The sequence below is a fragment of the Rhodnius prolixus genome, unplaced genomic scaffold (assembly GCF_049639745.1).
Source record: "Rhodnius prolixus isolate KJV_2025 unplaced genomic scaffold, Rpr scaffold_1, whole genome shotgun sequence".
Lineage (NCBI taxonomy): Eukaryota > Metazoa > Arthropoda > Insecta > Hemiptera > Reduviidae > Rhodnius > Rhodnius prolixus.
In genome coordinates, this window is record NW_027411581.1 from 5,298,246 (window position 1) to 5,322,444 (window position 24,199).

Here is a 24,199-nt window from a genome sequence, read left to right on the forward strand (position 1 = left end):
TTGTACCACCAAAATTAATGTTATTCTTAAAATTACTCTTTTATTCCGACAATATTCTTCAATCAAATTAAAATTGGGCACGTCATATTTAAAATGAAACATTTTCTGAAATCATTCGATAACCGTAATTGATGTTGAAGCGTAATATAAATCTTGAAAATAATTTCTATTGTTTTTTGCATAATTTCATTCTTTATTAAATACCTATGGAGGAAAAAATAGTAAAAAAATTTTAAACTATTGTTTTAATGGGCTAAAATTGCGTAAAAAGTCTTAATGGTGGAACTTAGAAGTGGTATTTGGGCGTGTAACTGAGCGTGGTTTAGCTCTACCTACCTACGTTTCTATTGGCCAGTAGACACGCCTACAAGACGCTTGTTCGATGCGCCATTAAGATTTTTAACGGTATTTGTTTATATGAAAATAGTAGTTTAGAATTTTTTTACTATTTTTCCCTCCGTAGGTATTTCATAAAGAATCAATTTATGCAATAAAAAGTTTTTCCACAAAAATTGAATGTTTTTTTTAAATTTACTCTTTTCTTCCGACAAAATTCTTCAATCAAATTAAAATTGGGCACGTCATATTTAAAATGAAACATTTTCTGCAATCATTCGATAACCGTAATTGATGTTGAAGCGTAATATAAATCTTGAAAATAATTTCTATTGTTTTTTGCATAATTTCATTCTTTTTTAAATACCTATGGAGGAAAAAATAGTAAAAAAATTCTAAACTATTGTTTTAATGGACTAAAATTGCCTAAAAAGTCTTAATGGTGGAACTTAGAAGTGGTATGTGGGCGTGTAACTGAGCGTGGTTTAGCCCAACCTACCTACGTTTCTATTGGCCAGTAGACACGCCTACAAGACGCTTGTTCGATGCGCCATTAAGATTTTTAACGGTATTTATTTATATGAAAACAGTAGTTTAGAATTTTTTTACTATTTTTCCCTCCGTAGGTATTTCATAAAGAATCAATTTATGCAATAAACAGTTTTTCCACAAAAATTGAATGTTTTTTTTAAATTTACTCTTTTCTTCCGACAAAATTCTTCAATCAAATTAAAATTGGGCACGTCATATTTAAAATGAAACATTTTCTGCAATCATTCGATAACCGTAATTGATGTTGAAGCGTAATATAAATCTTGAAAATAATTTCTATTGTTTTTTGCATAATTTCATTCTTTATTAAATACCTATGGAGGAAAAAATAGTAAAAAAATTCTAAACTATTGTTTTAATGGACTAAAATTGCCTAAAAAGTCTTAATGGTGGAACTTAGAAGTGGTATTTGGGCGTGTAACTGAGCGTGGTTTAGCTCTACCTACCTACGTTTCTATTGGCCAGTAGACACGCCTACAAGACGCTTGTTCGATGCGCCATTAAGATTTTTAACGGTATTTGTTTATATGAAAATAGTAGTTTAGAATTTTTTTACTATTTTTCCCTCCGTAGGTATTTCATAAAGAATCAATTTATGCAATAAAAAGTTTTTCCACAAAAATTGAATGTTTTTTTTAAATTTACTCTTTTATTCCTACATTCTAAACTATCTTTCGCCCAATTGCACACTGTCCATTAATCTTTCAAATACATGGTCAATGTTAGTGGCTATAAACTTCTACGTTTCATACAAATTAAAAACATCCTTACTTCTTTATTATTTATATTAGTTGAATTCGTACTCTAAAATGGATAAATGGCTAAATCATGCTGTAAGTTGTGAATCTGAAAAAGAAGAAACCAAAGCGACTTCGAGTTCATTGGAAAATAAGTTGAAAATACAAGAAAAGAGCCAGATTGTCCAAATAAAAAGAAGACACAATGAATCATTTCCGTAATATGGGTTTACTTTTTTAATAATTATCAAGATAAACAGCAACCGCTTTGTTTAATCTGCTTCGAAACTTTGGCTGATGGAAGCATGAAGTTCACAAAATCAGAAAGACATTTTGAAACGAAGCATTCTACTCGCACAAATAAAACAGTCGAATATTTTGTATGGCTTTTGGGAGAATTAAAAACAGGAAATACTAAGTTTAAAATAAATGTGTTTCGGTCCAGGAAAAATACTTGTGAGCATCCTACGAAGCATATTTTTTAACAGCGAAAGGAGGGGAAAAAACTTTTTACTAATTAGTGAGGAACTTGTATTGCTGTAGCAATTTAAGTATTTAAGTACTCAAGTTGATTCATGGAAAAAAGTGTGCAGATGAACTGCGTAAAATTCCATTATCAAATGAGACTCTATGGTAAAAGGATTACAGCAATTGCTGAGTACTTGTTTCAACAATTAATGGAAAAAAATTCAACAAAGCCACAAATGAGACTGTTTGGTAAAAGGATTACAGCAATTGCTTAGTACTTGTTTCAACAATAATTAATGGAAAGTATTGAACAAAGCCACAAAGTTGGCATACAGCTTGATGAGTCTACAGATATTCAAGATTGATTAGTGCCCAGTTTTAATTAGTAGTAGAACGCCAACCTAGTGCACTGGGGTGTCAGTTCTCTGTTACTAGCTTGTTAAATTTCATTATACTTCTAGTAAGTTAATACGTCTTCTGAAGTGGAGTATCGTAAAGAGTCTAGGCTTAGAATAAAGCTGCTAAGTTTTAGAACTTCGTGTTTAAACCAAAACATTTAGTGTTTTAGAGATCGAAATGAAAACATTAAAAGGTTTTTATATCAAAGTCTTCCCCCCTCCTCGGTTCATACTAAACTCATACATAGATTGAATACCTCACTATTATGGATACTAATAGTATACCAAGTATTATATATTCTTTATTTATAAATATTACATTATATTTAAAAAAATACAATAATCAAAATAAAATAATCACCTCTAAAGACATTCACCATGGTCATAGACTGTCGGTGGAAGTATTCCAAGTAAACTAGGCACATATTTAAATTTTAGTGCCTAACTCCATAGAAGGAAATGGCAATACTATTATACAATATGTTATATACAAGTATGTATGTACATATTTTCCATTAAAGCTACTGTTGGTGCAAGTCAATTATCAGAAGTCTTGCTTTAAACTTTATTATCTCCCAGTAGAATGTGCAGTTGGACAGTTGGGATAAGTGAATTTTTTTTTTTTGTATAAGTAAATGTTTACATCAAACCGACATTTCAATTTTATTAAACCATTATTTATTTATTTATTTTATGTTTCCTCTTAGGCTTCTTTCTGTTTCCTTAAAATGCAATTAACATTTACATTTTATAAAAACTTTTAAGAAAATCCAGTTATCAGTACGATATTTTATTTTTTTTAATCTCAGCCATAAAAACCTATAAAATACAGTAGTATAACTATGTACTGTTGTGGTACTGTGTTCGATTCCCGGTCTCAGGTCTTGGATTTTATTTAATAGTTAATAAAAGAAATTTATAGTTAAGTATGATTGCTAGTCGCCTCCGTCCACGACACCTAATTGGTAGTTGGATGTAAAGCCCGCTGTGTCTGTACGTAAAGTAAAGTAAAGCCCATTTTTTCAGGCTCACTTTACTTCCAACTACCAAATTAGGTATCGTGGACGGAGGCGCCTAGCAAACATACTTTACTATAAATTTCTCACATTAACCATTAAAGGTATAGACTGGGAATATAGCCTAGTACCGCAATACATCTTAGCTTTGCAGGTCTAGCCTCTAACCGCTCGGCTACCATGGTGCCTGATTTTCATTTGTATATTATTAATAAGAATAAAATGGGGCCTCAGTTTCCAAATTTGAAGAAAGCTAGCTGACTGTAAGTGCCAATTTATTGGATAGATTTTTCCGTATTTTAAGAGTTTTCTCGCAAACAGGTCCAATGATTTTCCTTAAACTTATTATAAAGATCAGAAATTGATTAATCCGCTACATTTTACTGGAAAGATAATTCTGGAAAGTTCGAATAAGGATTACTTATTTCATTGTCGAATGGATAGTTCCTTCTAAAGTGATTAAGAATTGAATATAGTAAGTAAAAGTAAAGTAAAGTCTATTTTTTTAAGGCTGGCTTTACTTCCAACTACCAAATTAGGTACCGTGGACGGAGGCGACTAGCAAACATACTTTACTATAAATTTCTCATATTAACCATTAAAGGTATAGACTGGGAATATAGCCTAGTACCGCAATACATCTTAGCTTTGCAGGTCTAGCCTCTAACCGCTCGGCTACCATGGTGCCTGATTTTCATTTGTATATTATTAATAAGAATAAAATGGGGCCTCAGTTTCCAAATTTGAAGAAAGCTAGCTGACTGTAAGTGCCAATTTATTGGATAGATTTTTCCGTATTTTAAGAGTTTTCTCGCAAACAGGTCCAATGATTTTTCTTAAACTTATTATAAAGATCAGAAATTGATTAATCCACTACATTTTACTGGAAAGATAATTCTGGAAGTTCGAATAAGGATTACTTATTTCATTTTCGAATGGATAGTTCCCTTCTAATGTGATTAAGAATTGAATATAGTAAGTAAAAGTAAAGTAAAGTCTATTTTTTTAAGGCTGGCTTTACTTCCAACTACCAAATTAGGTACCGTGGACGGAGGCGACTAGCAAACATACTTTACTATAAATTTCTCATATTAACCATTAAAGGTTAATAGCCTAATACCGCAATACATCTTAGCACTGCGGGTCTATCCTCTAACCGCTCGGTGACTAGCAAACATACTTTACTGTAAAACAATTTTTTTTACCAAATAAAAAGTAGTCATACTCGGGATTCGAACTGGGGATCTCCCACTTAGAAAGTCACGCTCTTCCAACCACTAGTCCAACACCCGCCCCTATTAAGAATTGAATGAATATAACAACTCAAAACATACAAAGTTTGAAGAAACTTTGTGTGTTCGATCCTTGGTGGAATAGTAGTTACTGGAAGTCGTGAGAGTAGTAGGATGTTAGCGTATTTTATGTGTGACTTTGTTCAAATATACCAGACTAACTACGAAAGAGCCTTGTAATTAATTCTTGCAATTAAATATATGAACTGAGTTCAAATAAAACAAAAAAATCAAAGCCAAACGCTGTTGTAAAATAGGATAGCCTTGAATTGTTTAAATTGAATAACAGACACTTTAATACAGAGTTTGCCCTTAATTATACGTTTTTATAGAGGATGTTAAGTGTTTAGTTTTTAGCGGAAGTGATAAAGTGTGCGTGTGTGTGTGTGTGTGAGAAAATAGCGCAGTTATTTGCTTTTTTTTTTTGTATTAATCTTTGTATTAACCGTAATAGATTTTGAGATCAATAAAAAATAAGTTACAATAATAAATTATGTTCTGTATAATGTATATTCAATTAAACTCTTACTGATAATAGGCACTTCAGATTTTTAAATACAGTTTTTATCTCTGATTTGGAATTTTTACTAAATTAAATTTTCTGTATGTATAAAGTGAATGAAACGCCTTCACTTGATGAAGTGACCTGTGATCAATAAAAGTGTCACTCGAGGACCACTTTTTTGGTACGGGACGTACTACAATGCAACCAAAATTCCAGAACATCCTGTAACAGCCCAGAACTCACCCTGTTTCAATAGGGAAGTTCTAGGAATAATGGGGGAGCCGCAGTTTACTTTGCAACAAATCTCTGGACACATTATGAAGAAGATTCCCCTCTCATTAGAACCAATTTTTAGAGGATTTGTGTTGGGGTATATTTCTCTCTAGCAACTAGCAAATATACCTTGGATGTCCGAGGAAGACTTGGGAAGAGCAGTGAGATGTAGTTAGAGATAACCTCAATGTTATCTTCTAGGAGTTAGGCTTTCCTAGGACATTCTTGGAATCAGTAGTCAGGATTAAACTCTCCTTATGCCAGTGTGCCCCTTCACAGATTCCCGGGTAGATTCTAGGGAGGTTATACTGGTATCCCAGAAAGAGCCATGAGTTTTGGGATGATAACTCTCATTGTGCGAAAACACCTTTTCCGCAGTGCCCTTTCTAACATTAGGTAACTTCTTTGGCTTTTTAGGGAAGTTCTTGGAAAAACGGGAAAGCCTGTGACAGAAATTATCATTTCTTATCGCCCAAAGTTTCTCTCTGTTCCAACACAACAACGTGCTAACCAGAGTTCTGAGGATATCTCTATTTATCTATCTCTTAGCCTAAAGATAATGATGAGAGTTATGATTGAAGATTACCTTGTTGACATTTCTTTTACGAAACTGGTTCCTACTTCTACTATATCTGCAGCATCTAAAGAGAGGAGATGATTAACTTTTTCCATGCTCTCCTCTACTGCAATCTCACTTGGGTCCTTAGTAACTTATTGTTTTGCTCATGCAGATTCGTGAGGTTATGGTTGAACTGAACACACATTATTCTTGTCTCTAAGTAAAGTAAAGAAATTGCCTATTTTTTCAGGCGTTCTTTACTACCAACTAGGTGTCGTGGACGGAGGTGAATAGCAAACATACTCTACTATAAATTTCTCACATTAACCATTAAAGGTATAGACTGGGAATATAGCCTAGTACCGCAATACATCTTAGCTTTACAAGTCTCGCCTCTAACCGCTCGTCTACCCTGGCGCCTCTATTCTAATCTCTATAACTATGTATTTTTTAGAGATTCTAGTCTGTACCTCAGTTTATAAGTTTACTTTTTGTTTTTCTCGATCGTTCTTAACTTTCTCTTCATCAACTATCCCAGCATCCTCTTCAGTAACACTACGAAAAACAAATAAATAATACTCCCTTTTAAATAAACTATTAATAATTATTAGATGTTTAAAAATTTTGAAGTTGTTTTAAAGCAAGGCAAAATTAGTTCCCATGAGAAATAATTCTCTTATATTTTATAAAACAGGACCACAAAGTTCGTGATCTATTTGTTATTGGCTGTATGAATAAAACGTTAAATTATAACTCTGAACACAATATATTCCAGGGGGGAGTTTTTAATTTCACACTTTAATCTACCATATCTATCGCCTATTATCTATCTGCCTATTATCTGATCTTATTTTATTTATTTATCTTTATTTATTGTTGTATTATTATTGTTCAATTATTTAATTAATGAAATTCACAACTTTGTTTATTCTTGTGTAGGTTTATACAGCTGGCTTACTGTTTAATTTAAAAGAAAAAAACATGAATATATTTATTTAGCAAACAAAAAAGCGCAGCTGTTTATTTAAATCAGCTGATCTGTGCTGTGTTTATTCATTTGTTTATCTATGCACCAAGGTAAGGCAGATTGCAAGTTATAGTAGTACCAGAAGTGGGAAAATTTTTGTTACAGTCTTGGTCTTCCAGGATCAGCTGTGAACACTCACCACGACTCTTGTCGTTATTCTTAACGGTTTTTCCAAATTTTCTTAACTTCTGCACAGCTCATTTATCTTCGAATTAGGAAATTTAGTCTCAATATGATCTGAGACAGCCCAATTCGCACCGTTAGTTGTACATACAATAGGTACACCAAGATTCACAAAAAAGAAGGTCAGGGCCATTTAAAAAAAATCGATTTGTGTAAAGTAAGACTTCCGGTTGACTTATTTTGACATAAACCTTATTTTTGGTTTCCTTTGATGGCATCTTTGTTAAATATAAAATTTGATATTTCTGCTATTTTATGTTTAGGTCAAATTAGTCCATTTTCAACTATCCTAACCAGAATAGTCAACCGAATGGTCTTCTAACGACTTTATTCTCATAAAAAGTTTCGAATCTTTTTTTAAAAAAAAAGTGCTTATGCATTTTCGAAACCGTCTGGCAAATCATTCATAAAAGTCAGAAACATTCAAGACCCTAACTTAGATCCTTCTAGAACACACAATAAAACATCTATCCTAACCGAAGAAAAAAATAACCCCATTCCATTTGACGTTCTGTGTTCTTCCTTTCAAAGCAAGTCTTGAGGGATTTACATCAAGATACATCTGGTGTGAGTTTTCCAGATCTATACAGTAAATAACGCTACTGAATGGCAGCATTCGCATTTCCAACCTCAATACCTCTTTAAAACACTGCAAAATACCAGTAAACAATCTTAAGCCCAAATCATACCGTTATACTAACTTACTTCACACCACGAGAGAACAAAAAAACATATTACAAAAAAAATCGATGTATGAAATCGATAATAATAACCAGTTAATATAGAATCACAATTTTATTTATATCTATGAACTTAAAAGTAACTGATTTATTGAGAAAAAGGTATTTAATTTATATGGCCATGGTATAGAAAGGAACCAATTAACTGTTGTCTTACTTCTTTTTTTTTGCTTTCATTTTAATTCGTTTTTATTTGCGAGAGAATAATTCTAATTGGTGGAAGAAATAGATTATAATCTATTAATTGGCCACTATACGTATTAAAAACAAAAAGTTTAAATATTTAAACTAAATGCGTACTGGTTGCCAAACTTTCAGCACCCTCCACGATAAATGCATTTTAAAAAAAATGTAATTGTATAAAAGTATGCTAACCCCCGCGATTGTGTCGAATTTTCTGGATCAAGCGTTATCATCTGGAAAAATCGTTTTTATGGTCCCTGAATATTGTAAGTGGAAATTCCAAGATATACTAGTAGAAGTTAAAGGTACAGAATCATTTGCCCGCAAGTTGTTATTATAGCAAGCTGTAAGAAAATCGTGCGTGTCGTTTTTAAGACAATATGTAAACATTCTCAATCGTACACGTAAATTCGGTTATTTTATAATTTTTTAAAAACTTTTTATTATTATTGTTATTATTATTATTATTTTATGATTTAAGGCGCGTCAACATCTAAGGTTATTGGCGCCCGGAGCTTTTTTCAGTGCACTGCCGGCCTCCGGACAGTGTTCTCCCGTTACAGACAACATCACCGGACAGTGAGCTGTAAGATGCTCCTAGGATTATTATTATTATTAGTAGTATTATACCTGGTTTAGTAAAGTATGTTTGCTAGTCACCTCCGTCCACAACACCTAATTTAGTAGTTGGACGTAAAGTCAGCCTGAAAAACTAGGCTATTACTTTACGTCTCAGACAGTCCTGTGAATCCTTTCGTAAATAGAAGGGACACTTAGTTTTTTTTTTTTAAATATTATGGGGCCGCACCAATGGTGAATTCTAAAAAAGTACTCTGCACTCCTTCATCTAAATTTCTGAAAATACCGTTCTTGCCAAATTTTTGGTAATAGTTTTCTCCGAAGCTATTTGATCTGGGTTTTGCAAAAAAAAACCACAGTTATAAAGAAGGATCTGACCTATGTATTTTTAAAAAAAATGAGAACTCTTTTATAAAAAAAAGAGCAAACAAATTGTCAAAGTTGAGTTTTTTTCAACGTTACGCTTTTTCGTACACTTTTTGACGATCAACCCTCACATTTTATAACGGTGCTGCTAAGATAGTTTTAATAAAAACCCAATTAGATTCCGATCATAATATTCTCATAAACTTAGAGTGTGAGAAAAGGACAGTGCTAACTATAAATTCATCATTGGTCTTAGTAATATCGATGACTACTCTCCAAGATAGATAAATAATTGAAATTAATTAAAGCTAATAGTCTTTTAATTGTTTGTTAATCAGACTATTGAGTATTTGTAATTGTCATTCATATTACAGTTTTTTTTGTTGTTGTCCAGCCTACACATTTTATAATTTTATAGTTACATACAGACACAAGGCGCCACGGTAGCCGAGCGGTTAGAGGCTAGACCCGCAAAGCTAAGATGTATTGCGGTACTAGGCTATATTCCCAGTCTATAACTTTAATGGCTAATATGAGAAATTTGCAGTAAAGTATGTTTGCTAGTCGCCTCCGTCCACGGCACTTTACTTGGTAATTGGAAGTAAAGTGAGCCCGAAAAAAAAGAATTACTTTACTTTACGTACAGACACAGCTTTTTTTTTCTTTTCTTTTAATTTTGTATCAATTTATTTTGATAATAAGATGGCACCACAGTTTGCTGTTTGTTTTTTTACTTTCATTAACTAGGTAAAGAAATTATATTAACATTATGCCAAATATTTTACGAATTGTAATTGTAAAAAACCACCCCACAATTGAATGACAGAAATTATAGAAACAATAAACTAGCTCCCTCCCGTTGAAATTTACATTCAATTTAGTTACCATTATTCTCTATCATGCAGCTAAAAATGCATCGTGCTAAACAAATAAATAAACGCATCCAAGGTTATTCTTAGATTGCACAGCATAATAAATACATATATCTGTAGATTTTATTTTTTTGCTTTTTTTGCATTTATGTTACTTTCGTGTTTATGTAAAAAAGTAGAAGTAAGTACATAACAAAGGATGATTATTCTTCCTGCTTATTTATTTATTTTGAATAAACAATACCATGGAAATAAACTAAGTCTTAAACTTTGGATTTGTTTAAATTTATTCCATGCAATCTTCATTCCATGAGGAAACTTTTATTAACAGTTTTAAGCTTAAAGGTAATATGCAAATCAATATTGCAGAAGAAAACGATCTAGAGTGAACATTTGCACGAGTTTTATTTTTTGTAGCCAAGGTTTCCTTTAAACTCGGAATTATTACTGAAAGCTTCATTCTAGGTTCACATTGATAATACGAACTCTTTTTAATTTAAAAAAAAAAAAGATTGCATAAGAATATCCAAGAAAGTGAATAATTATACGTTAGTTAAACGTCATAATGATTACGACACATGAACTTATAAATCAATAAGAACTACAAAACAAAAAGAAAACTATGAACAATTAATTAAAAGAATATATGATTGGTTGCTTTTATTCTTCTTTCGTCTTCATTATACTGTTTAAATATTAATTAACCTATTAAGTTTTGAATCAGTGACTTATAAGCTGTCCTTTTGTTGTGTTGATTTAGATGAGAGGAAGGAACGGCTAGTAAAGGCGAATCAAATGCCATCTAGATCCTAAATGATATATTGTGGCACTATTCCATTATCTATACTTTTTTTTTTTTGGCATTGGCGTTTCACCATTCAGCCAACTTCGAAGTTCATTCATTTCACCTACGCCTTCATTCTGGTGGTAAATGTTTAGGAGTTCCAAAGATGGTTTCAGTTATCCATTGATGAATAGTGTTGATCTTCCGGTATTGAACCTCAAAATGGATATTTTTTCGGAGTAAAACTTGTTGTTGAAAATTACCACATCTCGTCATAGTTCTTCTCTAATAAGGCGGATGTGTAAAACATGCCCAGAGCAAAGTACAACTGCAACTATACTAATCACAGTGTTTTCATTATCTAAATTGCAAAGGTCTTATCAAATTCAGTCTGGGCTGTTTAGTCTTGTTGCGTGTCAAACAGGCGCCCCCTCCTGAAATGGCATCCAGGCCAGATAAAAAAGTGTAATTGTAAAACCAACAAAGTAATCTCCATAAGCATTCGTATATGTTTATTGTAACATCATCTTTATTATCTTAGTTCGGATTCTTATTTTTTATTTATTTATTTATTTATTTTTTATCTTTATGGCTTCTATGCAAATATAGTTTCTCTTCCTGTTGCGAGACAGGAACTAGAAGAAAGGCGCTGTAAATTATAATAAAATTAGAATCTCACACAAAAAATTTTGGCCAAAAATCGATAAACAGCTTCACTGATTTGATTGATCATTTTTTTTTTTTGACAGTATATCGTAAACAGTATCTACGTACTTTCTTTAAGCTTGGTTGGTGTACTTTACTACGCAGGGAGGGAGGGTTTAGTGCAGTGATTATAAGTTCGGACTAGTGAGTGGGAGATCCCCAGTTCGAGTCCAACAAGTAGTTAGTTACTTTTTATTTATTAAATGAAAATATTAATAATAATGTAGGCGCCACGATAGCCAAGCGGTTAGAGGCTAGACCCGCAAAGCTAAGATTTATTGCGGTACTAGGCTATATTCCCAGTCTGTACCTTTAATGGTTAATATGAGAAATTTATAGTAAAGTATGTTTGCTAGTCGCCTCCGTCCACGACACCTAATTTGGTAGTTGGAAGTAAAGTCAGCCTGAAAAAAATAGGTATTACTTTACCTTTTTTTTTTTTATTAATAGTAATGTATGAGCTTCCCCCTCCACGCCCACGACACCTAATAATTACTTAGACGTTAAGTTCTGCACGAGAAAATATGCAATTACTTTAATTTTATATTACTTCTTGCACCCACAAACCAGTTTGAAAAAAACTACTTTTTCGCACTCAAGGGGGCCTAAAAATTAATATTTCCTGTGTGAAGACAAAATAGAAAAAAGTATGCACAGTACCTATACTTTCTTTTTACGAGGATTAAGCTAAAATAAAAAGTTCATTTCTAGGTAACATTAAACCCAAATCTTTGGGGGAAAAAAATGAAGCTGGAATACGAAGATGAGAAGAGATTTCAAGTTGGGTTTGGAATCAGTGAGAGAAAGTGTATGAGATGCTGCAGGCGAGAGAAACACTCTTACTGTGAGAAATAAGATTTGGCCTAATTATGACAGAAACTGTGAATGTGTGTGTTTGAATAAGGCTAGAAACGCAAAAACTGCTTTCTAGTATTAGTATGCAATTCATAGTGCCTAATTACAATAGTTACCAGCAAACATTACAGGACGCAATATAAGTAGTTAATCTAGTTGTAATTGAACTTGCAATCCTAGAGTAATTGAAATTGTAATTACCATTTAAATTGATGCAAAATTCTGTGACATAATAATGAAATTAATTCATTCCATCAATTTAGAATAAATGGTATGGACCAATTAGATTTTAAGAGAAGCGTGTGTATGTATGTTTGCCGTCTGTTCGATCAAATCTGAAGCGAATATCCGCACGAATTTCTCTTGAAACTATTTTCAAGGTTGTAACTTCTCCAGTTTTCCAAACTCCAGAGCAAGTACCAGAAAAATGTAAAATTAATTCAGTCAAATCTCACTTCCGGTTGTGGAATTTCCTTCAAACTCTAAATTTTAGCAACTCGTTTCCTCCTACTTCTATTATATCTGAAACTTTTTATCGAATTCTCACTTCCAGAAAACACTTCAAGGCGGTTGAAACATCGACCTTTTGGGCAACAAATGAATACGCCACGGTAGCGGCAGCGGTTAGCGGTTAGACCCGCAAAGCTAAGATGTATTGCGGTACTAGGCTATATTACCAGTGTATACCTTTAATGGTTAATATGAGAAATTTATAGTAAAATATGTTTGCTAGTCGCTTTGGTAGCCGAGTGGTTGGAGGCCAGACCTGCAAAGCTAAGATGTATTGCGATACTAGGCTATATTCCCAGTTTATACCTTTAATGGTTAATATGAGAAATTTTGCAGTAAAGTCGCCTCCGTCCACGACACCTAATTTGGTAGTTGGATGTAAAGCCCTCCTGAAAAAATAGGCAATTACTTTTCTTACTTTTTACTTAAATACTTAATAAATTAAATAAATAAATTGTTTTAACCAATAATTTTTTTAAGTTTATTTTGAATTCGGAAATAAAACGTATTTAATGTTAATATTAATTACTTAGAATTGCATAAAACTTAAGTAGTTCACACTATAAATAAATTTTGAGTTTTAGCTCTCTTAAGTCCGGAATTGAATTTTCCGGAAAAACAAAAAAAAAGTTTTAAAAATACATTTATGAAATAATTTTACGGAAATTGGGAAAAAAAATCGTTAGGCCGTTTTTAAAATCTAAAAAATCTCTAAGTATTAAAAAAATTAATTTCTTTTTATTACCTCCTTACTAATAATTGAAATAAAAATAAATAAATAAAAAACCATCCGAAGTGAAAAGATGAGAATTAGCATATGGGGAAAATCAAGCAAAAATGGTGGGGCGATAAGACGGCCGACAGTCAATCAACAGGTGGCTGCACTGCGAGAGGGGATGATTTTTGTGTGTTTGTTGCAGTGTGTTTGTGTGTGTGTGTGTGTTTGAATGAGACAGAGAGAGATTGAGAAGTCAAGAAATGGTATAGTGTTAATTAGGATGGTCAAAATAATTGAGGAAGAATTTTTTAATTATATTGCTTTTTTTTTATTTTTTGCGTAACGGAATTTAGGGTAAGAAGTATAATTTGCTAAGGCGTGCGCGCGTTTAATATACGTAGCTGGTATATTAGTGGGGTAGGTTGTTTAAGAGCAGGTTATCTAGGAGAATAATTTTTTTTTTTTTAATTTCATTTATTTTTTTTATTTTTTGATAAACTCCCATGTATTATTGCTTCTCCACTTTTTGCTCTTTACTCGTTATTTTTTATTTTTATTTTTTTGAAAGAATGAAGTGGGAGCGTCCCTCTAACCAATGAACATGTGCGCTTACGTCACCGACAGCCAATCAGCTTGCCGCTATCTGACATCACTTACTATTTTTAGACGAGCGTAGCCGGGCTAGAGTGGGGTAGACCGGGCGTGCTACAACACAGATATGCCGTGCGCCTATCTATTCGTGTTCAGTTGCCATTTAGTTGTTTACCAGTGTTATGTTTGATATTAGTTATATTGTTGTTTTGCTTTACTTGGTGTTTTATTGTAAATTGTGTTGTGCTTCCTTAATTCATCGTGTCACATTTGGGGAAAAACGTGGAAAAAAGCTACCATTATAGCCGGTCTCCGTGAATTAATAAAGGTATTGTAAATTTATCATTTAAAAACTATCCTACTTAACTATTCACATGACTTAATCTCTAAGCAATTTTCGTAGTTAAAATTACCAAAAAATGATAATTGAATCCATCGGCACAAAAGTGGTGTAGCTGAACGAAGCCACCACAGCTTCCCGGATCCTCATTTAATCAACATCCCTGTGAAGAAATTTCGAACCCTGAGTAATAGGTATAAACATCCGTTTTGTCCATGATCAAATAAAACCAGAAAAATTAAAGAAACTTCCTGTTAAAGAAACTGTGTCCTTCTAGGAAGGAAATTTGGCCAACCATTTGAATACTCATAAATACTTTGTATAATACAGATGTTTATATGGTGCCTTACAGTTTATAGAAGCGGCAATTTTAGAAGTGAGCTCAAAGAATTTTCCGGCGTAAACAAAATTTATTGAAAAAATTTGTTTAAACAAAAGTTATAGATCTTTTAAATGTTTATGGTATTTGTCATAAAGTTTAAAAGAAGTCATGGAACCATTTGCGAAAAAAACAAAAAAACTTTTGTTCAAAGGCACATCTGATGAACGGATTTTCTTTCCAGTTTTAGAATCTGAATTACCAATTTAAATTTTGTATAATATTATATACAGCTTGTGAGAGGGCATCTTCCTCTTGGGAAGACACTTTAGTGGGAAGGCTATCCCAGTTTCCTCCTGTAAATCCCCTTAAATGAATTTTCCTGGGCATAATTTTTCAAATAAACTTAGTATTCGAGTCAGTATTAGTGTTTTTCCAGAAAAACAAATACCCCTCAAAGAAAGACAAATATTTTCATCAGAAAAATGCCACCTTTAGCTGGCTGATTTTGTTGAAAAATTGAATCTACTTTGGTAATCTGAAATTAAAGTATTAAATCCAAACTTTTTGAAATTTGAATCTTGACTTAATAGACAAACATTTACTCATGTAAAAGACCTTTTTCAAAAAAAAAAAATCAAATAAAACATTTCAAAAAGGCGCCACGGTAGCCGAGCGGTTAGAGGCTAGACCCGCAAAGCTAAAATGTATTGCGGTACTAGGCTATATTCCCAATTCTATACCTTTATTGGTTAATATGAGAAATTTATAGTAAAGTATGTTTGCTAGACGCCACGATAGCCGAGCGGTTAGAGGCTAGACCCGCAAAGCTAAAATGTATTGCGGTACTAGGCTATATTCCCAATTCTATACCTTTATTGGTTAATATGAGAAATTTATAGTAAAGTATGTTTGCTAGACGCCACGATAGCCGAGCGGTTATAGGCTAGACCCGCAAAGCTAAAATGTATTGCGGTACTAGGCTATATTCCCAATTCTATACCTTTATTGGTTAATATGAGAAATTTATAGTAAAGTATGTTTGCTAGACGCCACGATAGCCGAGCGGTTAGAGGCTAGACCCGCAAAGCTAAAATGTATTGCGGTACTAGGCTATATTCCCAATTCTATACCTTTATTGGTTAATATGAGAAATTTATAGTAAAAAGTATATTTGCTAGTCGCCTCCGTACACGACACCTTATTTGGTAGTTGGATGTAAAGTCAGCCTGAAAAAGTAGCCATTACTTTACTAATCCAAACTGTAGTGGATATAGACAAAATTTGATTGGGTGTGGAGGGCTACCAAAGTAATTTAACCGGGTGTCTCCAGGCAAAGGTAAGCCGGAATACTTCCTAGATTATTGACTGTAATGTGAACTGAAGTCTGAGAAATATTTACGGCAATCTTTATCAGCATTATCGAGCGATGATGAAATTTAAATTGCCTTGATTTGTGTTGCTAAAGTATTAACTATAAGTTTGATCGTCTGAAAAGATTTAAAGAGAGTAATCATTCATTTTATTAAAGGAAGTCAATTAAGACAAGTAAAATTACTGGCCTTCCTTAAAATAGGCCGGAAAGACTGGATCATCTAAGACCATATAGTACTGTAAATTTAAGATGAGCTGCTGTTGATTCAAAACCATAGACTTCGGATAAAACTCACTTACAAATATATTTACAATAAAATTAGAAAATTCATTAAATTTAAATTTTGACGAAAATTTAAGCTTATGCATAACCTTTCTCATTGTTTCCGGACAAATTTTCTTGGTTAAATTTAGTCCGGGATTCTTTTCTTTAGAAATAAAAAGCACAGAAGTGTAATTATGCATAAAATGAAAACTGTTTTCGACGACGTTTTTTAGACACACCTCAAAATTGAATTTTCCTAAAAAGAAAAGCTAATTAGACATATTTGTAGCGTTGGATTTTTCTTGAATACAATTTTCTGTAAACTAGATGTATTTATTGTTCACAAGCAGGCATTTTCCTCGGCTAATTAAGTATATTTCTGGAAGAGACTGAGTGTTCATAATTAATAATCTTATTCATTATTTACTTGGTAGTAGCAACTGATTTTTGCTAAACTATGCTCTTAGAAAAGAGTGAATTAATAAAAGTGAGTTTTATCCTAAATATACTGCATTGTTTCGCCACGGTAGCTGAGCGGTTAGAGGTTAGACCCGCAAAGCTAAGATGTATTGTGGTACTAGGCTATATTCCCAGTCTACACCTTTAATGGTTAATATGAGAAATTTACAGTAAAGTATGTTTGCTAGTCGCTACGGTAGCCGAGCGGTTAGAGATTAGACCCGCAAAGCTAAGATGTATTGCGGTACTAGGCTGTATTCCCAGTCTATGCATTTAATGATTAATATGAGAAATTTATAGTAAGGTGTGTTTGCTAGTCGCCACGATAGCCGAGCTGTTAGAGGCTAGACCCGCAAAGCTAAGATGTATTGCGGTACTAGGCTATTTCCCAGTCTGTACCTTTAATGGTTAATATGTGAAATTTATAGTAAAGTATGTTTGCTAGTCGCCTCCGTCCGCGACACATAATTTGGTAGTTGGACGTAAAGTCTGCCTGAAAAATGGCATTACTTTACTTAACTCTATGATTTCGAACCGATAGTAGCTCATCTGAGGTTTCCTATATAATATGGTCTTTAATGATACGTTCTTTCCGGTCTATTTTAAGGAAGGCAAGTGATTTTATTTGCCTTACTTGACTTCCTTTAATAAAATGAATGATTATTCTCTCATATGTTTTCATTTTTCTGTAAACTATTTTTCTTCTTACGAAAATTTAGTTTGGAGCATTTGGAGGTATATTTAGAGGTACACGTACCTCTAGATCGAATCATTGTTATGTACGGAGTTTAACATAATGGTATAATGCGAGATGGGGTTAATCATACTTGGAAATTCCTTGTTTTAGGAAAAATCGATGGATTAGAACTTCAGGAATTGCACAATAAGAAAAAGTCTTGAGGGTGTTATCACGCCAGAGTTTTTCTAAGAAAATTCGATTAAGAGATCACCGCTCGAATATAGCGTGAATGGATTTGGTCAATGGTTAAGGATGAGGAACGAGTTATGAGCTCTATCAAACGGAAGTTGCCATTTTTTTACTCATTTTTTCACTTCCATGAGATTTGTTCAACATCTCTTCTAAGCGAGGCTACAATATCATTGTGTAAAACTGTGAACAAAATAAAGCGGTAATATATAAGAAAACTTAATCGGGCTTCACGCCAGGAAAAAAAACTTATTTGGTTTTTATCACCCAACTCCCGCCAAAATTAAACTACAAACACATGTGCAAACGAGCGCACATTGAAACCGATATGAACTAGAGTAGGTCATTAGTCTTTTTTTTTTCTTTTTTTTTTCTTTTTATTTTTTGAGGCAGATGTCACCACTTTGTATACTTAGTTTTTTAATTTTTTAGTCCATAGCTACATCAGTCACAAAGCCTCAATGTTTTAGTCGTAATATTTGTAACTTTTTTTTTTTTTTGAAGTTATTCTAATTCTAAATGAGTGAAGTAAAATTAAAGATCAAAAAATATTAAAAATAAAAATGAATAAAAAAACGTTCTTCTTACTACAGTAATAATTACTGTTCAAATGTTGATTTAAAAACCTAAGTTTGAATTTAGTTTGGTTAAAATAAAAAAAAATGCAGAACATCTGCCTAAACATTACTCGTTGATTATGGGAACAAAAGGTACAATATTTAAAAAAAAATCTTCCTTTGTTTTCATTAAAGACAAAGATCTTCAAGGTCGTAAGTACTGCGTAAAGTTGAGTTCTCCCGGATACATTAGGATCATCCTCTTCTAAAAATAAATACTAAAGGAAAATTCTAATGTGAACACTGACATGATTTTTCTAGCAACTTAGACATCACCGCTTCCCAGCATCCCACAAAAAAAAAGAAAAAAAAGTTTTTAAATATCACATCCGGTGAAATTAAAACTGTCCAGTAGGACAGTTGTATAAGGGTGATACTATTAAATATCATAAGAGGTATAGTAAAGTAATTGTCTATTTTTTCAGGCAGGCTTTACATCCAACTACCAAATTAGGTGTCGTGGACGGAAGCCACTAGCAAACATACTTTACTATAAATTTCTCATATTAACCATTAAAGGTATAGACTGGGAATGTAGCCTAGTACCGCAATACATCTTAGCTTGGCGGGTCTAGCCTCTAACCGCTCGGCTATTGTGGCGACTAGCAAACATACTTTACTGTAAATTTCTCATATTAACCATTAAAGGTATAGACTGGGAATATAGCCTAGTACCGCAATACATCTTAGCTTTGTGGGTCTAGCCTCTAACCGCTCGGCTATAGTGGCGCCTTATGAAATTTATTACTTATTAAATATTATCCAAGTATTAGTACCGTACAATAACCTAAAATGACAATTTAATAGGGTGATTACTGCATCCCTTCTGGTAATCCCGAAAATTCCTCTGAAAAAAATGTTCTAAAATAACGTTAAAAAAAATTTAAAGTAGGATAGTACCTACAAAAAGCTAAGATTCAATTTGAACTGTTTGAATTAACTCAAAATTTATCACTTCTTAAAAAATATTTAACTAAATTATTCTTTTATCCAGTTTATTTAACAAAGTAACGAACTGACTAACTGACTGATTAGAAATTACAAACATTAAAAAACTGTTTTAGCAGAAATATTTAAAAATGGACGGCCAGATGTTTATTGTTCTATTTATATGATTCTATTTTTAAGCTGATATCACTAATTTAACTTTAATTGATGAGGAATAAATACAGTTGATATCGATGTGTGTGATCGAGAGCAGAAGAAGTTTATTAGACAAAGAACTTTTATTGCGCGAGGGGAATTAAACTAGTTTTTTACTATTACTAGTGTTACTGGAATTTAAAAAAAATAAATTTTTTTAGGCAATCTTTAAAATAACGGGTCCTTTGTTATACTAAAATTACATCAAATTTCAATGACATTGATTATGAAAAGCCAGTTTTCACTTAGACAGCAACACAATTTTTTTTTCAGACTGTATCATTCATCGCTGTTTATACAGCATAAGAGTAAGACCTGCAATAAGCAGACTAAATACTTTATATAAGTACACAAAAGTACACAACTATTTATTTCAGTTGTTAAAATTTGAGTCGTAATATCTCAATTTCTATCGAACGGAATACTATGTAATTTCGCTCAAATGTAGGCTTTACTTATCTCTATAATTGAGTGAAATATGAAGATTTTACGTGGAAGAGGACAGGAGATATAAGAAGTTAAATTTTAGTAGTGTTTCACATGCTCTAAACTTTGAGTCGTAATATCTCGTTTTCTATCGAACGGAATACTATGTAATTTGGCTCAAATGTAGACAATAACTATCTCTATAATTGAGTGAAATATGATGATTGTACGTCGAATAGGACAAGAGATATAAGAAGTTAAAGTTTAGTAGTGTTTCACATGCTCTAAACTTTGAGTCGTAATATCTCGATTCCAGTCGAACGGAATACTATATAATTTGGTACAAATGTAGGCTTTACTTATATCTCTACAATTCAGTGAATATGAAGATTTTACGTGGAATAGGACAAGAGACATAAGAAGTTAAAGTTTGGTAGTGTTTCACATGCTCTAAACTTTGAGTCGTAATATCTCAATTTCTATCGAACGGAATACTATGTAATTTGGCTCAAATGTAGACAATAACTATCTCTATAATTGAGTGAAATACGAAGATTTTACGTGGAATAGGACAGGAGATATAAAAAGTTAAAGTTTAGTAGTGTTTCACATGCTCTAAACATTGAATCGTAATATCACGATTTCTATCGAACGGAATACTATGTAATTTGGCGCAAATGTAGACAATAACTATCTCTATAATTGAGTGAAATATGATGATTGTACGTCGAATAGGACAAGAGATATAAGAAGTTAAAGTTTAGTAGTGTTTCACATGCTCTAAACTTTGAGTCGTAATATCTCGATTTCAGTCGAACGGAATACTATATAATTTGGTACAAATGTAGGCATTACTTATATCTCTATAATTCAGTGAATATGAAGATTTTACGTGGAATGGGACAGGAGATATAAAAAGTTAAAGTTTAGTAGTGTTTCACATGCTCTAAACATTGAGTCGTAATATCTCGTTTTCTATCGAACGGAATACTATATATTTTGGTACAAATTTAGGCTTTACTTATCTCTATAATTGAGTGAAATATGATGATTGTACGTGGAATAGGGCAGGAGATATAAAAAGTTAAAGTTTAGTAGTGTTTCACATGCTCTAAACATTGAATCGTAATATCACGATTTCTATCGAACGGAATACTATGTAATTTGGCGCAAATGTAGACAATAACTATCTCTATAATTGAGTGAAATATGATGATTGTACGTCGAATAGGACAAGAGATATAAGAAGTTAAAGTTTAGTAGTGTTTCACATGCTCTAAACTTTGAGTCGTAATATCTCGATTTCAGTCGAACGGAATACTATATAATTTGGTACAAATGTAGGCATTACTTATATCTCTATAATTCAGTGAATATGAAGATTTTACGTGGAATGGGACAGGAGATATAAAAAGTTAAAGTTTAGTAGTGTTTCACATGCTCTAAACATTGAGTCGTAATATCTCGTTTTCTATCGAACGGAATACTATATATTTTGGTACAAATTTAGGCTTTACTTATCTCTATAATTGAGTGAAATATGATGATTGTACGTGGAATAGGGCAGGAGATATAAGAAGTTACATGCTCTAAACTTTGAGTCGTAATATCTCGTTTTCTATCTAACGGAATACTATGTAATTTGGCTCAAATGTAGACAATAACTATCTCTATAATTGAGTGAAATATGAAGATTTTACGTGGAATAGGGCAGGAGATATAAGAAGTTAAAGTTTAGTAGTGTTTTACATGCTCTAAACTTTGAGTCGTAATATCTCGTTTTCTATCCAACGGAATACTATGTAATTTGGCTCAAATGTAGACTATAACTATCTCTATAATTGAGTGAAATATGAAGATTTTACGTGGAATAGGACAGGAGATATAAAAAGTTAAAGTTTAGTAGTGTTTCACATGCTCTAAGCATTGAATCGTAATATCACGATTTCTATCGAACGGAATACTATGTAATTTGGCGCAAATGTAGACAATAACTATCTCTATAATTGAGTGAAATATGAAGATTTTACGTGGAATGGGACAGGAGATATAAAAAGTTAAAGTTTAGTAGTGTTTCACATGCTCTAAACATTGAGTCGTAATATCTCGATTTTTATCGAACGGAATACTATATAATTTGGTACAAATGTAGGCTTTACTTATATCTCTATATTTCAGTGAATATGAAGATTTTACGTGGAATAGGACAAGAGACATAACAAGTGAATGTTTAGTAGTGTTTCACATGCTCTAAACATTGAGTCGTAATATCTCGATTTCTATCTAACGGAATACTATGTAATTTGGCTCAAATGTAGACAATAACTATCTCTATAATTGTGTGAAATATGAAGATTTTACGTGGAATAGGGCAGGAGATATAAGAAGTTAAAGTTTAGTAGTGTTTTACATGCTCTAAACTTTGAATCGTAATATCACGATTTCTATCGAACGGAATACTATGTAATTTGGCGCAAATGTAGACCATAACTATCTCTATAATTGAGTGAAATATGAAGATTTTACGTGGAATGGGACAGGAGATATAAAATGTTAAAGTTTAGTAGTGTTTCACATGCTCTAAGCATTGAATCGTAATATCACGATTTCTATCGAACGGAATACTATGTAATTTGGCGCAAATGTAGACAATAACTATCTCTATAATTGAGTGAAATATGAAGATTTTACGTGGAATGGGACAGGAGATATAAAAAGTTAAAGTTTAGTAGTGTTTCACATGCTCTAAACATTGAGTCGTAATATCTCGATTTTTATCGAACGGAATACTATATAATTTGGTACAAATGTAGGCTTTACTTATATCTCTATATTTCAGTGAATATGAAGATTTTACGTGGAATAGGACAAGAGACATAACAAGTTAATGTTTAGTAGTGTTTCACATGCTCTAAACATTGAGTCGTAATATCTCGATTTCTATCTAACGGAATACTATGTAATTTGGCTCAAATGTAAACAATAACTATCTCTATAATTGAGTGAAATATGAAGATTTTACGTGGAATAGGGCAGGAGATATAAGAAGTTAAAGTTTAGTAGTGTTTTACATGCTCTAAACTTTGAGTCGTAATATCTCGTTTTCTATCCAACGGAATACTATGTAATTTGACTCAAATGTAGACAATAACTATCTCTATAATTGAGTGAAATATGAAGATTTTACGTGGAATAGGACAGGAGATATAAAAAGTTAAAGTTTAGTAGTGTTTCACATGCTCTAAACATTGAATCGTAATATCACGATTTCTATCGAACGGAATACTATGTAATTTGGCGCAAATGTAGACAATAACTATCTCTATAATTGAGTGAAATATGAAGATTTTACGTGGAATAGGGCAGGAGATATAAGAAGTTAAAAGTTTAGTAGTGTTTTACATGCTCTAAACTTTGAGTCGTAATATCTCGTTTTCTATCCAACGGAATACTATGTAATTTGACTCAAATGTAGACAATAACTATCTCTATAATTGAGTGAAATATGAAGATTTTACGTGGAATAGGACAGGAGATATAAAAAGTTAAAGTTTAGTAGTGTTTCAAATGCTCTAAACATTGAATCGTAATATCACGATTTCTATCGAACGGAATACTATGTAATTTGGCGCAAATGTAGACAATAACTATCTCTATAATTGAGTGAAATATGAAGATTTTACGTGGAATAGGACAGGAGATATAAAAAGTTAAAGTTTAGTAGTGTTTCACATGCTCTAAACATTGAATCGTAATATCACGATTTCTATCGAACGGAATACTATGTAATTTGGCGCAAATGTAGACAATAACTATCTCTATAATTGAGTGAAATATGGAGATTTTACGTGGAATGGGACAGGAGATATAAAAAGTTAATGTTTAGTAGTGTTTCACATGCTCTAAACTTTGAGTCGTAATATCTCGTTTTCTATCCAACGGAATACTATGTAATTTGACTCAAATGTAGACAATAACTATCTCTATAATTGAGTGAAATATGGAGATTTTACGTGGAATGGGACAGGAGATATAAAAAGTTAATGTTTAGTAGTGTTTCACATGCTCTAAACATTGCT

General features: G+C 32.4%; 1 protein-coding gene across 3 annotated transcripts in view; it reads left to right on the forward strand.

Annotated features, from left to right (window-relative positions):
• Nucleotides 1-24,199, forward strand: part of Atf3 (Activating transcription factor 3) — a 110,160-nt gene that overhangs the window by 37,399 nt on the left and 48,562 nt on the right. Inside the window, exon 1 of one of the 3 annotated variants that reach the window (XM_074128138.1) lies at nt 14,373-14,577. The exons of the other annotated variants lie outside the window; for them this stretch is intronic. The gene's annotated coding sequence lies outside the window, so the exon portion shown is untranslated. Of the gene's footprint in view, nt 1-14,372; nt 14,578-24,199 lie in introns of those variants that run through there. 3 annotated transcript variants of the gene reach the window in all.